The sequence below is a fragment of the Siphateles boraxobius genome, unplaced genomic scaffold (genome assembly GCF_051911475.1).
Source record: "Siphateles boraxobius isolate OS27281-9 unplaced genomic scaffold, OSU_SipBor_1 8, whole genome shotgun sequence".
Taxonomy (NCBI): domain Eukaryota; kingdom Metazoa; phylum Chordata; class Actinopteri; order Cypriniformes; family Leuciscidae; genus Siphateles; species Siphateles boraxobius.
Genome location: NW_027509208.1, coordinates 30,997,228 through 31,012,224, shown reverse-complemented (window position 1 = coordinate 31,012,224; position 14,997 = coordinate 30,997,228).

Sequence of the window (14,997 nt, the reverse complement as noted above, 5' to 3'; positions counted from 1 at the left end):
ATTCATTCCATGTGTTCCCTGTCAGAAAAACAAATGGATAATTCGGTAAATTAAAAATTTTATTTAACAGAATTTATCAACTTATAACCTGCTGTAGTTGTTGTAATTCACATCCTTTCTAAAAATATGAAAGTGTTTGGTGTAAAATATTCTTAATAGCCTATATAAGGCTGTCAATAAACTAATTTCATGTTGTTTTATATTTTTATTTGTTCATTATTTATTTTGTAAGATTTTAGTTGGACTTGCTTTTTTGATTTCCGTCAGAACTATTTCAAAAATAGTGATCTGCATGATGCCTGCTGCCTTGCTCAGTGATGTTGAATTTAAATGGCAAGTAAAATAAAGACATGTTATGTTACATTGTGATGTAATTGTGTTGTGATGTCTGGAAGGGACTAAATAAAGTATTTTTATCAGCTGAAATGCAGAATACAAATGTTTTTATTAAAGGGTTAGTTCACCCAAAAATGAAAATTATGTCATTAATGAGTCACCCTCATGTCGTTCCAAGCCCGTAAGACCTCCGTTCATCTTCAGAACACAGTTTAAGATATTTTAGATTTAGTCAGAGAGTTTTCTGTCCCTCCATTGAAAATCTATGTATGTGTAGCAGGGTGACTGAATCCACTTAGGAGGATATCATTCACCTGTGCTTAATTTGTTACCACCCCCGCCCCTTGTCCTATACAGGCCTGATAGCGCTCCGGCGCCACGCCGGATTTCCGGCGTACAGACGTGTCTGCAAAAAAAAAAAAAAAGCAACAGCAAAAGAAGCAGAGTTCGACCAATCATAGCGCTGGGTTCATTCCCCAAATCATAGACATCATATAGATAGACGCCCTATCGACCGCTACTGCCTATTGTCGCGGACGAGCCGTGGGGCCGCCATCTTAAACCGGTCACCCGCTCCGCTCAGTGTTATCTGTTTGGCAGGTGCAATGAGCTGCCAGCGCATTTAATTAATCATATCTCACTGAATACCGAACTGATTTTCACGCGGGTTTTTTTACTGCAAAGGTCATACACGTAGCTACGATACAGGACACATTGAATATTTTGTTCACAAAATACAACTATTAGTACGGTAATGTTAAATGTTAAATCTTACTTGTGTAAAGTAATTCCCGAGTGATGGTCCGCCGATTTGAGCAGGAATATACTGCACAGTGCTCTGAAATCTACTGCTGCTATGCAACGCAAATAGGAGTATGACCTGCTTAATATGGCGGCCGCATTTCTTGCGCCACAGCGGCCAATAGGGCATCTAGTCTCTATATGATGTCTATGCCCCAAATAGCAAGCGGGTATGATTGACAGATGCGTAAGGCCTATCATTAAACAGAGACTGAAAATCGACAGCAATAAAGAATTCCGCTCGATCCTCTTCCACTCCCGCGGCCGCCTCTGACTGAGTTCATGAGCGAGGACAGTAGGCTACAGTGGTCACAGTACTTCTGACTCCTGGAGGTAAACTGGCTGAGGTGGATGTGGAAAGTTTAAATATTGTATTGAGTTAACTTACTCTGGATTCTATTGTCACACGGACTGATCGCAATCGCATGAGTTGTCTTAAAATACTCCGTCATTCATGTCACTCAGATAAGATGAAGACATCTTACATCCATGCAAATTATAAAAAAGCTTAAGTATTGATGAACAATAAATCTAAATAAAATTAAAATCGCTATGGCTTACTGATCGTGAAAGTGCTGTGATTTGTGGATTAATTTACTGATAAGCGCGAGTCTGCAAACAGGCGTTTATTTATTCATTCTCAGTGTTGAGAAACGTAGCCTGCTTGTGTCACGTTATTGTGTTATAATAACTAAAGTACCTAATTATGTTACATAATAATTTTGTATGAAAACTAGCCCGTTACTTGTGGATAAGAAACCGTTGTATCAGTGCTGCGCTCTCTCTCTCTCTCTCTCTCTCTCTCTCTCTCTCTCTCTCTCTCTCTCTCTCTCTCTCTCACAAACACAGACCGCGTATGGCAAGCCGTTTTAACTTTTATTCATTTCCAGGATATGAATTCTTGATATCAACAATTCAATTTTAACTAGTTAAAATTATATTTATTGATATAAGGAATTAGATTTATACTAGTAACAATGGCAATTTTTGATATCAGAAATTACATTTCCACTAGTAACAATGCTAATTCTTGATATCAACAATTACATTTTTACTAATTAAAATGCTCATTCTAGATATCAAGAATTGTATTTCAACTAGTAAAAACTATAATTCTTGATATCTGTAGTTGTATTTTCACTAGTGAAATGTCACCATAGGCTGCCATTCAAAATCAATTGTTGATATCAAGAATTGATTTCTTACTAGTTGCAATTCCAATTTTACATATCAGAAATACAATTCTTACTAGTAAAAACCTTTATTTTTGATATCAAGAATTCAATTGTCACTAGTTGAAATGTCTATTCTTGATATCAACAATTGAATTGCTACTAGTAACAATGTTAATTTTTGATATCAATAATTCCATTTTCACTAGTGACCATGTTAATTTCTGATATCAGGAATGTGATTGTTACTAGTAAGAAAGCCATTTTAGATATCTGAAATAATATTGATATCAGAAATACATTTTCAGATATCAAAAATGAAAGTTTTTACTAGTAGCAATTAAATTGTTGATATCAAGAATAGACATTTCAACTAGTGACAATTGAATTATTGATATCAGGAATTCACATTCTTACTAGTAACAATGTAATTATTGATATGAAAAATTATATTTCTACTAGTAAGAAATCAATTGTTGATATCAACAATTAATTTTGAATGGCAGCCTATGGTGACATTTCACTATAGTGAAAATACAATTACAGATATCAAGAATTCAATTGTTGATATCAAGAATCTAATTGTTGATATCAAGAATTAAATTGTTGATATCAATAATTAAATTGTTGATATCAAAAATGTAATTGTTGATATCAAAAATGTAATTGTTGATATCAAAAATTGAATTGTTGATATCAAGAATTCATATCCTGGAAATGAATAAAAGTTAAAACGGCTTGCCATAGACCGCGCGCACAGAGAGAGATGATAATTGTAAAATGAAAATTGACGAACTGTTTTCTTCTTGGTTGTGGTATTTTTCCTGTCAAAATGCCAGAATGCCAGGCATGTGTTTGTGTGTGTCTTGCATTCTCAAAAAATAATGAAAAAATATATGACAACAATATAAGAAGACTAGAAGAACAATCGCTCATCACTTTGTGCCAGAAATTAGCGGAGGATAAACTCGCCATTACGCATCTGTCCCAGGGAAAAAAGTTCAGGCTCAGGATTTTTTTCTACTATCACCCCTGATGATAGCCAATGCCAAACAGATGATCAATGTGTCAATTAAACGATCAGGAGTTGACATTGGGTGCACAAACTCAGGAGTGTACCCTTATTGGGCCAGGTCTGGACGAGTTGGATGACTTCCTGTGGCAGTAACGATGAAGAAGTAAAGAAGAGGGTGCCTTGTTACTTTTATTTTCTGATTATTGATTTTCACAATTTGACACTGTTTTTAATAGAGAGGGAGGTAGCGCCGAAAAATTAGGTAGATTATTAGAAAACGACGGGTAGAGTAGGGAGTTAGCTAGATGGGTTTTAGTATTTCTTTTATAGGCACCCCCTTCTGAATATATTTTACACTTATAATCATACTGAGAACATTTTTACATATAATCACACTAATTGTTCTCAAATTATGAATATGTGAATGAGAGGAGATGACAGAAGGTTCAAAGCAGGTCTTTGCCTGTGCTAGGAGGTAATGCAACGAGATATAAGGGAAGATAAGAATGCTTTTATTATTCTTAAATCACTTTATTCACTTTTTAACTTTTTACATTTTGAATATATTTGCATATATTACTGTAACTAGCATAGAAGCCTTGACATTATGTGCTTTAAGACTACTGGAACATGTATATAAGATGTAAAACAGAAATTATTTCCAAGCGCGGTCGTCCAATGTTGAATCGACAAGGGCAGATTCAACTGGTGGTTTAAAAACCCACTGACTGCTCCAACACCAGATAGCGCCCTAGGCAGCGCCAGGGCACCTCTGGCAACGATGGAGCAACCCAGATAGCACTCCAGGCCACCGGAAGCGCCTGCGCAGTTCCTCTGGCATTGTGGGACAGATCTTGATTTTTGCTTGAGTTTATGCACTGCTGTGTGCAAGTTTCAAACACTGAAAGTTTGAAGCAAATCTATCCCTATAAAGTGATGGTCTGACAAGGTGAGATATTTTACTCCACTCCAGACAAATGGGGGTGGAGATGTTTGGTTTCACTATTCCTCCAGGGTGTGCCTTTGTGATAACAAGCCCATTGACAGAACAGGTGGATGGTCTATATTGACCATGTTTGCTAGACAGGTGAAAAGAGGCTTGCTCACAGAGATACATTCTGGGTAAGAACTATGTGAAGGTAGGACTAGGATTAGTCGCAAAGGGGGGATGTGTTGGGGAATCTCTTCTGTCTCATGTACAAGTATATAAATGATGTAATGCCAAGCAGAAAACTATTTTATCTGTCTCATGTAGGAATCTTTGTGAAAACTAGGTCACAGAAAACTGGAAAAGTACCCAAAACACTTGTAGGAGAGATGCAAGTGTTGGTAAGCACTGGAAGAGCAACATATTATATAACATGTTTAAGATTCTCCACCAATAGAAAGAAGGTCTTGGAGAAGATGTTTCTAACTGTTGCGAAACTTCGAGGTGGAGCAATAAGAAAAAGATAACTGAACAGATCCTAATTGGCTATGAACGATAAGAAAAATATATAAGACCTGAGTGTTGACCATTGTAAAGTCAGATGGCCAGCTGGCATCTCACTTTGTTGAATTGCTCAAAAAAGTTACTTCCTCTGTGACTTGGAACTTTAACTCTGAAAGATTTTCTTTGAAACTTGAATTAGAGAACTCTGAAATCTGCAGACCCGAGCCAGAGAACTTGAATTGGCCACAACACGAGGTCGGTGGCGGCGCGCAGCTCATCAAAGAGCCCTGGGTCTGTCCTGAGTCGGGAGTCGGCAGCCGCATCCAAAAACCAATCGTCCAGCCTCGAGCGCTCGGGACAGGGTGGAGGGGTCCACTCTAAACCGATGCTTGCGGCTGCCCGGGAAAGCATGGCCGTCAGCTCTGGATCAGACTCAGGCACAGCTGTATGGACACCGGAAGGTGGCAGCTGTGACCAGTCCTCACTTCCAGATGAATCAGGCCCACCTTGTGATGCACCAATAGACATAGTGTCTTCCTCTGGAGCGCCAAAGGAAACCTGCGGGGCATCCGAAGATGGTCCCGTGGAAATCCCCTGAACGCTCGCGGGCTGCAACACTGGAGAGGGGGGCGTGGGGCACGGACGGATAGTCGGCGCCTTGTTCCACACCGTCACCCTCAGGTCACCCTGGCCACCAGCCGAAGTGGAGCCTCTCGTGAGGACACTAGATCGGGGTGTGGATGAGGGGACTCTCACTCTTGCGAGATCACTTAGTCTCGACCGTAGTGTTGCGATGGTCATGTTCGCACAGAGAGAACATGAGTCATCCACGAGCGCTGCTCTAGCGTGATCAATGCCCAAACACACTAGACAGCGCTTGTGCCCATCAGAGTCAGACACGAGTCTACCGCAACCAGAAGTGCATGGGCGAGGCATCTTTAAAAATACGTGCCGCGTGCAAGCTCTTTTTGTGAGAGAAAAAACTCAAGTGTTGAAGCGCCCAGGGAGAAACACACTCACTGGCAAACCACTGCAGAGATAAGCAGGAAGTGTGAACTCGCTGGGAGATCGCCGTCACACCAACACCGGAGAGTCTCGCTCATCTTGTAAGAAGCTGACAGATCAGAGATGGCTTGTGGAGTGAAGAATTAACTTGGCTCCGAAGCGAAAACATATCTGCATGTTGCCGGCGTCCTCCTTTTATACCCACACGGTGGGGCGGAGTTGCGCCATGCAAATTCCGCAGACCCATGTCATTTCTTTGCCATTGGCTCGTTTTGTAATACTCAAAGTTGATAGGCTTTCTAAGCGAAACCCCATTCGTCGTCATCCGACTTAACTCGGAGTGACAACGAAAGGGAATAGCAGCCCACAATGCTGCATGCGACGCGAGTCTGGTGTTTACATATGATGCGTGGCAGCCTATTAACATAAGCGTTTTTGTTTTTGATGTGCAAATTGATATGCAGGGATTCAAGTTTTCCGTCGTTTTCCGCTACGACAAATTCCTGTTAGTTCAACTTGATGTCTTAAATTCACTTCATAAATTTAAATTTGTAATAAATGTCTTAATTTTAGGTTGAATACGTCTTAATTTAAGACGAGGTGTAGGCTATTCACCCTGTTGAGGGGAGTGTGACAAAAGCCTGGAGTGGAGCGAAAGCACGTTCCTCTCCACTCTAAAGCGTTCTGTTATCACTCGGCTCTGGATCCGCTCTGGGTTTTCCATTCCCGCTCAAGGAAAAACTGTGCCTTGCATGTCCTGATTATTTGTCTGCTATTTTTGCTTCTCATTTATTAAATCTAGGCAATTTGTTAATGAAACATCGATTAAAATTAAGATAGCTACAATTAGAAATAGCAAATAAGTGTTTTTTTAGAGCACAGATTAAGGTTTACAAAATGTAAGTTACCTTTAACAGTCATGTAAGGATGAGATGCTATTCAATGTGGAAGGGGCGTGAAGTGAAACTTGCCCTAGGAAAAAAACTTTAGTCGATATCTTCGGACTGGAGAAGTGCATGTATTTTGCGCATGATTATGATTATTATTGTCATTATTAATTTAATCTCCGATCATTATTTTACAGGTGTTCACATGTTTGTTTGTTTTGTAATTCAACTTTTTTTATTGTTCAACAGACAAAACCTCAGAGTACATCACCACATTATTCAGTAATCACCCTTGCAATTACACACTCAGCCACTAGTCCCCATCAGTGGAATACAACCAAAACAAAAGCACATGGAAATTAAACAATTATGAAGCAGTCCTATTTACACCATTTTTATATGCTGCCAAAAATGATCCCATGTTTTTTTTCATTTCTCCCTCGTTATGCAATCTCCCCAACATGCCCTCATCTGAAGCAATTTCAATCATCCCATCAACCCAGTCTTTTAGGTCTGGGGTTTTAGGGCATATCCAATTTCGTAAAATCATCTTGTCAGCTGTAATACAGCCACTCTTAATAAGGGTAAATGTATTTTTTGCTATGTTCGGTATCACTGATTTATATCCAAGAAGGCATAGTCGTGGTTCCACAGGTAAATTAGACCCCATCCAATCTTCAAGCACTGCCAGAATTTTACACCAGAATGGGTGAACTAAAGAACATTCCAAAATCATATGTAAATAAGTACCCTCTTCTTCATTATATTTCCAGCAAAGATTATTTCCATCTATCCCCATCCTGTAAAGCCTAGATGGTGTATAATAAAATCCATGTATTATTTTGTACTGAATGAATTTCCCCTTTGCTCCCTGTATGTTCTTACCCACATTAGATAGTATGTACCGTCAGTCATTATCATTGATATTAATCCCCAAATCCTTTTTTGATTCTCTGGCTCCCATTATTGGGGCATTCTCTCTTTGCCTCTTTTCTTTCTCTCTTACTCTCCCTCTCTTTCTATCTCTCAGGCGGGGAGAGGACGCTGGCGCTGATTGTTCGCCGCTTCTCCTGGTTTCTCCTGGTTTCGCTTTTCTCAAGCTTTTTCTCGAGCTTCTTGGTTCCTGCAATATCTCCGCCTTTAAACGGATATCTGCAAAGAAATAATTTTTTCTCTTGACGCCGTGGATTATGCTGTGGACTATCCTAGTTGTGTGGGTGACTATCATACCTTATTGGCTTCCTGGATTTTGGCTAACCGCGAGTAGCGGTGCCCAACCCGGCACTGTGTTGACGACCGACATCCTAATGGAACAACATAGGATTTCCAGCAATACTGAAATCAATTCGCAACAGGATCTTCTACCACGCCGAGCCCGATATATCCACAGAGGGTCGGGTCGCCGATTTGTTGTGTCCAAACACGGTGACCACAGCAACATCACATCTCTCTGGACAGCCTCACGCCACGCCGCACCTGGATTACGTCATCAGAGCGCCGACACTGGAGGATCATTAAACTCCGATTGGCACAACAGAAAACCCGGAGTGGATCACAGCGTCCTACGGCCTTGTAATAAACTGGACCTCAAAACTTCCATAACTATTGAACAATTTAATGTGCAGTCATTGTCAAATAAATCTGGACTTATACACGATCACATTTTGGACAAAGGGATAGATATTCTCTGCCTAAGTGAGACCTGGCAGCAGCCTGATGTCTATTCCTCTCTTAATGAGGCCTGCCCACCTGGGTACTGCTACCTTTCTAAGCCTCTTACAACTTGCCGGGGTGGGGGGCTTGCTGTAATATATCGCAGCAACCTGGTGCTATCACCCGTGGCTATTCCCAATATGGACACATTTGAAAGTCTTGTTTTTAATTGTAAACATCCGTTTTCTGCGACAATAGCTCTTATTTATCGTCCGCCTAAGCCACATTCAACATTCATTTCTGATATACACAGTTTTCTTATTTCTCTTTGTACAATATACTCCAACATTTTGGTTATTGGTGATTTCAATGTGCATATGGACTCCCAGATTTGCCGACTGGCATCTGATTTCAGGTACACATTGGACTGTATTAATCTACATCAGCTTGTTGATGTTCCAACACATACTAAAGGCCATATACTGGATTTAGTGATTACTGACTCTCTTACAGTTACTGGCCTTGAGGTGTATGATGTTGGTGTCTCTGACCATCTGGCAACATTATTCAAAATTCCACTGTCATTTTCTTTTCATAAACCAAAACGTCAGATGATTTTTCGAAATATCAAAAACATCGACTTCATCACTTTTAGTCAGGAGTTACATCTTCTCTCCCCTTCCCCAGATTTATCAATGGATGAACTTGTAAATTTTTACAACACCAGCCTTAGCTCCATTCTGGACAGTCATGCCCCAGTTAACAGCCGGACTGTCACTTTCTCTAGGTCCGCACCCTGGTTCACAGGAGAACTTAGAGAGATGAAGCAGTCTGGTCGTGTCCTGGAGCGGACCTATAAAAAATCTGGCTTGATGGTGCATAAATTGGCCTATCAAGAGCATCGTAGGGCCTATGCTAGAGCTCTCTCAAAGGCTAGGTCACAGCATTATTCCATGCTGATTAACAACAATGCAGGCGACTCCAAAAAATTGTTCTCCACAATTAACCACCTTCTCAAACCACAGACTCCATCATTCTACAGCTATACCGACTCAAATTGTAATAAATTTATGAACTTTTTCATTTCCAAAATAAACTGTGTCCGTTCAGCTCTCTCTCCTCTCACTTGTCCCACTCCTACCACCCCTACAGTACTGATCACGCAAAAACTTTCCAATTTTTCACCTACAACGCAGCAGGAGGTCGAGATTATTATCCGTAAATCTAAATCATCCACTTGCTCTCTTGATCCCCTCCCCACCGCTCTGCTCAAAACCCACCATTCTTCCATTAGCCCTCTTATAACTAAATTGATAAATCTTTCACTGAAAACAGGAAATGTTCCAATAGCTCTAAAAACAGCTATTATTAAACCTCTTCTTAAAAAACCCACCCTAGATCCTGAACCTCTGTCAAATTACAGACCCATCTCTAACCTCTCTTTCATTTCAAAGGTGCTAGAAAAAGTGGTTTCCTCCCAGCTTCATACCCACCTCAGTTCTAAAGGTTTGTACGATAAATATCAATCTGGTTTTCGCTCTCAATACAGCACAGAGACAGCCCTCCTCAGAGTGACTAGTGACCTCCTTATGGCCTCTGACTCTGGTTCCACTTCTCTGCTTATCCTCCTCGACCTCTCTGCTGCATTTGATACTGTTGATCATCGTATCCTCCTTCATAGACTTCAGCAATATATTGGTCTCTCTGACACTTCCCTACAATGGTTTCGCTCCTATCTTACAGATAGGACTGAGTGTGTAGCCTTGGGGGAGGCAAAATCCTCACCTCACATTGTCACCTGCGGGGTCCCCCAGGGATCCGTACTCGGTCCAACCCTTTTTACTATTTACACGCTTCCCCTTTGTAGTGTCATCAGCAGGCATGGAATTCACTACCATTGCTATGCTGACGACACACAACTTTATCTTCATATCACTCCCTCCGGTTCCCCCTCTGCCATCATTTCCCGCCTCACCTCCTGCCTGGAGGAGATCGGGGCATGGATGAATCAAAATTTTCTGCAGCTGAATGGCTCAAAAACAGAAGCCATTCAAATTGGAACGCCTCACCAATTACGTTCGTCACCTATCACACTTGTTTCTTTTCTCGGCAATACTATTCCCCTCTCTCCCTCCGTTACTAACCTTGGGGTCAAGTTTGACCCATACCTTTCTTTTGACAATCATGTCACCTCGATTTGTAAGACCTCGTTTTTTCACCTCCGTAATATTTCCAAACTGCGTTCCTTTCTTTCCTTCCCAGCTGCAGAGAAGCTCGTCCATGCCTTTGTCTCCTCCAGGCTGGATTACTGTAACGCACTCCTGTGGGGAATCCCTGGTAGGAGCCTTCAAAACCTCCAATTTGTGCAGAATAGTGCTGCCAGGGTCCTAATGAGGGTGCGGAAACACAAGCACATCACCCCTATCCTAAAATCCCTACACTGGCTCCCTGTTTATTACCGTATAGAATATAAGATCCTCCTACACACTCACCACTGTCTGCATGGTGCGGCCCCCACATACCTCACTGATCTCCTTTCCTTACACACTTCCACCCGGACCAGAGCAGGCAAACGGCATCTCCTGGTTACACCTAGGACACGGCTCAAGACTATGGGCGACAGGGCTTTTAAAGCATCCGCCCCTCGTCTATGGAATGCGCTTCCGGAACAACTCAGAACTCCCAAGATTACTGATGTTTTTAAAAAAGAGCTGAAAACTTATTTTTTTAGAAAAGCGTATTTTTAAGTATTTTTATGTGTTTTTAAGTGTCTGCGTATTGATTTTTATCTTATTGTTTTGTTTTTTTTTGTTTCTATTTTATTTTATTTTAATTAAAAAAATTTTTTTTTTTTTTTTTTTTTCATGTAAGCACTATGAGATTTGATGTCAAATGTATAGTGCATTATAAATAAAATTCATCATCATCATCCTTCTGCCATATTGTTTTCAGGTTGTTACAGGTATCTGCAGTTACACTGAGCATTGATTTGTAACACATAGAAGCAGTCTGAGCTTCACGTGGCAACTTTAGATAGGCATAAACAGGGTTATTACTAACATTAAATTTTTTCTTGACACAATGTCTAATCTGCAGATACTTCCAAAAATTTCCTTGACCCCCAATATTATATTTTTTCACCAATTCAGAGTATGACATAAAAATTCCGTTCTCATACAGATCACCAATCACAGTTACCCCTTTAAGCTGCCATTGTTTCCAAAACACCCCTGCTTTACCTATACAAATTTCAGGGTTATTCCACAATGATGGTGTTCATGTTTAAAGAAGTCCTCATTTGGCTGGTTTGGAAGAACCAAGTGTCAGCATTACATGAAAGACACAGATTGGTGAAAGATGAATGACACACAAGAGTATTTTGCTCCAAAATAGTTTATTTTTTTTCAAGATTATAAAAAAATGGAACTTTACCGCGACGTCCTCACAACGTTTTCATAAAGTAATGTCACGCTGACCAAATGACAACTAACTGACGACGTCGTCACAACGTACTGTGTTAGCTGGGAATGTACTTATTGTGTTCATGTTGTATTGTAAAACACTTTTGTTGCTATTGAGGCGTGATACGGGTAAGGTTAGAGACAGGTGTGGTGGTATGGGTAGGTTTAAGGGTGGGTTAAATTAATTACAGCTGTAATTACATGCTGGTATTTTTAAAATATAAGTACAATGTAAAAACATGTATGTACACAATAAGTCCAAATTATTAATTTCAATGTAAGTACATAGTACTTAAAGCCACTTAATATAAAGTGGGACCAAATTTTGGATGACTAGTAATTTCCTATTACTTATTTCTGAAAAAAAATACAGAGTTTCTAATGATTAGACCAAAATCCTCAGCTCGTACTAACCTAGAATACTGTCTAACAATTGATGGCTGCTCTCTCAAGTCTTCTTCGTTGTCGGTTAGGAACCTGGGTGTGCTCATTGATACCAATCTTTCACTTGAAAGCCACGTTTCTAGCATCTGTAAAACTGCATTCTTCCATCTTAAAAATATATCTAAATTATGACATATACTTTCAATGAAAAATGCGGAAGAGTTAGTACATGCATTCATGACCTTGAGGGTAGATCTTTGTAATGCTAAACATCGTATACATTTTAAAATATTGCTGACTACTTACAAAGCACTAAATGGTTTAGCTCCCCAGAACTTGAGCGTAGGGCTGTCGCGGTGAAGGAATTTCCCTTGTGGTCATTTTGAGTGGCTCAATAACATATGCGTTATTAGTGAGTGGCTCAATAACATATGCGGTTTTACCGGCATTTATTTATTTATTTATATTTATTTGTTGCTATATAAATACGTGTACGGGTGCCAGACCAGTAAACTCATAGCAAAATTACATATAACTAACAATAATTCCACTTTTTTCTTTGTATTAGTGCAAAGAAGAAGTAAATTATAAAAATCTTTATATTAAATGAATTGTCCTTCTACAAAATATATTATGAACAAACCTAAGAGTTTTTAAGTATGTGCAACTTCAACAACACTATTACTCAGTTTAACATTTATTTAAGTGCATTATGCATAAAAACTGATCACAGTGATTGTACAATGTCGCAAAACATTTAGTCACAGTTGTGTGGAACTTAAAAACACTGTCCTGCATGTTAACATAAATCAATCACAACAAAATATATATATATATATTTCCAATTCTGAGCACATGAATTGACACCACACACTTAAAATCTTAAGTGGCAGCTGTTTTAAACAGAAAATTGATAAAGTAAATTTTTCCCCTTCCTTGTTAATGCATAAAATTTACACATATAAAAAAAAAAAATCACATACATAACATATATGGTATGCATAAGAAATAATATTCTACTCAACAAAACTCGTTTGTAGTAAATCTTTTGCTGACTAGCACTGACTTACACAGCAATTACTACAGCAAATATTCATTTCACATCTGTTTATTTTGATCGTGCAACGTTGAAGGCAGCATTCCATAGGATTTAGTCTTGTTCTGTATTTGCCCCTGAAACTTGGCATCTTTTAGCCTGCACAAGTGCATCAATATCAGGCATCATGTCCTGAGTAGCAGCCAATTTTAGAATCTCATTTAAAGTCCCTGTAAAGGCAATTTAAAAAAAAATTCTAAACACATTATAAATATTAGAAATGTATTGCTAAAACATATTACAAAGACTGTGAACTGTGAAGTACTGAATTGTGGAGTTAGACAGTTAAACAGTTTTTCACCATTGCTATTTTCCGGATTTTTTGGGCGGGTCTATAACGGGGCTCGATGACGCACTGGAGCCCCTGAGCTCCTGGACACGCCCCTACTTGATGACGCACTGAGGCCACTGAGGCTGGCCGCTCCCCTAACAATATAAATAGAGCACATTCGCATCAGTTTGGCGCTCAATCGCGAGTTACTGTCAGTACTATTATTTGTTACTACAGCGTACTATGTCTTCGTCACAGAAATGCGTACTACCTGGATGCGATCGTGGATGCGACTACCTGGAAAACAGATCGGTGTCCTTATTTAAATTTCCTAAAAACGATCACATCAAGAAGAGGTGGATTCATTTTGTGAAATTTGGCTGGGTGGCTATTAACACATTTTTCTGTGATATGACAAACTCAGAACTGATACTTCATTTTGACTTTACAGGGACTTTAAGTGCTTATGTGTAAGCTTTGGCGCAGCTTCGTTTTATTAATGTTCATTACTGAGAAAACTTGCTCACAAAGGTAGGTGGTCCCAAACATGCACAAAATTTTTGCAGCCAGTGCTGTTAATTTAGGATAGCCCGGCAGGAGATACTGATAAAATGTGTCCAAGCCCACAGAGGCAAATTTGTCCTTCAATTCTACATCACACTGCAAATCAATTATTTAAAGTTGCATGTCAACTGGCACATTAGAAGATGTGAATGGTGAGCGAAAAACTGCGAATTCTGTCTCGAGTTCGCTAAAGACCAGAAATCGTTTCTTAAATTCCCTCAGCAACCCTGAAATCTTGTCTTTGTACTGTCTCACGTCAGGATTAACGCTTGCTGCGCACACATCTCTTAGACAGGGAAAATGAGCAGGGTCACCGCTTGCCATCTGCGCCTCCCATAACGTGAGCTTTAACTTGAATGCATGTATGCTCTCATAATACTGTTACAACTTTTTTGCGTCCTTGCAACATTTTGTTCAGATTATTCAAGTGCTCTGTAATATCAACCATAAATGCAAGGTCCTGCAGCCATAGTGGGCACTGTAATTTCTTAACAGGTTTAACTTTTTCCTCCATGAAATGTCCGATTTCCCCATGTAGATCAAAGATGCGCTACAGCACCACACCTCTGCTTAAGCATCTTACTTCAGTGTGGTATGGCAGACCATGGGTAATGTTACAGTCACTGAGAAGGCTGTCAAACTGACGATGATTGAGACCTCTGGCTCGGATGAAATTAACAGTTCGGACAACCACCTCCATGACGTGATCCATTTTTAACGACTTGCAGCATAATGCCTCCTGATGCAAAATGCAATGAAATGTCCAAAAATCATCCTCACCATTTGCGGCTTGTACTTTCTCTATGAACTTTGTCACAGCACCTGCCTTTTTCCCGATCATTGACGGCGCACCATCTGTAAGCCAGGCTTACGGCGTGGGACCAGTCTGCCCCAACTCTGTCCAACGACGGAGCGGAAAA